This window comes from Gossypium arboreum, chromosome 6 (genome assembly GCF_025698485.1).
Source record: "Gossypium arboreum isolate Shixiya-1 chromosome 6, ASM2569848v2, whole genome shotgun sequence".
Lineage (NCBI taxonomy): Eukaryota > Viridiplantae > Streptophyta > Magnoliopsida > Malvales > Malvaceae > Gossypium > Gossypium arboreum.
In genome coordinates, this window is record NC_069075.1 from 48,560,185 (window position 1) to 48,561,767 (window position 1,583).

Consider the following 1,583-nt stretch of genomic DNA (forward strand, 5'->3'; position numbering starts at 1 on the left):
GTATAGATTCGATATGGACGAGTACCTAGCCTCATTTGTTGTACATGTAGTAGTAACTTTATCGGTGGATTGATGAATGCTTATGACTTACTGAGTTGTAAACTCACTCGGTGTTTTCTTGTCACCCATTTTAGGTCTCTCGGACTCGTATTGTTTGCGTGATCGGGACCGTCGTTGAAGTCATCACACCGGCTGAAATCTTGTGGTATTGTTTTTGTTGTTGAAGAACATTTGGCATGTATAGGCTATTATATTTTGTCGAATTGTGGGTTGTAAACTTTAAGCCATGTGAAAATGGCCTATGTGGTCGTCGAGTGGGATGCTAGAACCTATAGCCACGAGTCTTAGAAACTCAAATTTTGATAAGGTGGCCATAATTTGTGTCATGTATGATGGATGATTAAGGCCAAGGAAAAATTCATGAAATTGGCATAGTCTACTGCAGTAACTGTTGCGGACAGCAGCAGTGAGATGAGATTGAAAAATCACTAAAAATAGTAGAAGTAGAATTAAATAGTGAGTAAATTATGGAACTGAACCTTGATGAATCTATTTTTATATGGACGAAACGAAACGACCATATGAGCAGTATACTGAGAAATATTAAGGTTCTCGTGAGACAGGGCCAGAACGGTTTATGGGTCCACTGTCGCGACTTTAAAAATTTACCATAAATTATCCAGAAAGAATTAGGAGTCATGCCTTATATGTACAGATTCCATTTTGAGTCTAGTTTCATTAGAAACAAACGGCACCAGTATTAAAGCCCTGTACAGAGAGATATTCAAGTTGTAACGTGCGAAGGTCAGAGCAGTCGGTCCCTGTAACATGGGTGACTTTAACTAATAAACTGTACCAATTGGCCCAACCAAAATTCTAAAATAAATCCATGGATGGGTATATGAGTCTAAATTCAGGAAAATTTACGAAACCAGTTTCCGAGTTTTGAAACTCGAGATATGATTTTTAAGGCGACGGTGACGCAGTTTTCCAGCCTGACTGGTAATGTCAAATTGGTTGGTATCTTGAGAGGGTTTGGCCGTTAACCCCTCGTGTCCGACACCGGCGTCGGTCACGAGTTAGGGGTGTTACATCAGGCGTTTTATTGTTGATGGTTCCACCAGTAGCTACGTCAACCATTTTTCAAGTCAAAGGATTCAGGCCATTATGAAAGGTTGGAACCTGTTGCCAGAGTGGTAACCCATGGTGAGGGCATCTTCGCAAAAGGTCTTTGTATCTCTCCTATGCATCGTAGAGTGTCTCTAAATCCATCTGCATAAAATAAGAGATATCATTACGTAATTTAGCCGTTTTAGCATGCAGAAAATATTTTAGTAAAAACTTTTCGGTTATTTGTTCCCAAGTAGTGATTGACCCCCCGTGGTAATGAATTCAACCAATAACCGAAGGCTAATGGCGTCATCAGAAACACCATTAATTTTAAATGTATCGTATAGTTCCAAAAAGTTTGCCAAGTGAGCGTTGGGATCTTCGTTCTGCAAACCATCAAACTGAACAAATTGCTGTATCATTTGAATTGTGTTAGGTTTCAGTTCAAAAGTATTTACAGCTACAGTAGGTCT

General features: G+C 39.5%; 1 non-coding gene across 1 annotated transcript; it reads left to right on the top strand.

The window, feature by feature from the left end:
- Nucleotides 1-1,198: 1,198 nt before the first annotated feature.
- LOC128294276 (small nucleolar RNA R71) lies at nucleotides 1,199-1,305 on the top strand. The gene has a single exon (XR_008284590.1). It is a non-coding gene; the product is annotated as a small nucleolar RNA R71 (small nucleolar RNA).
- The last annotated feature ends 278 nt before the right edge of the window (nucleotides 1,306-1,583 follow it).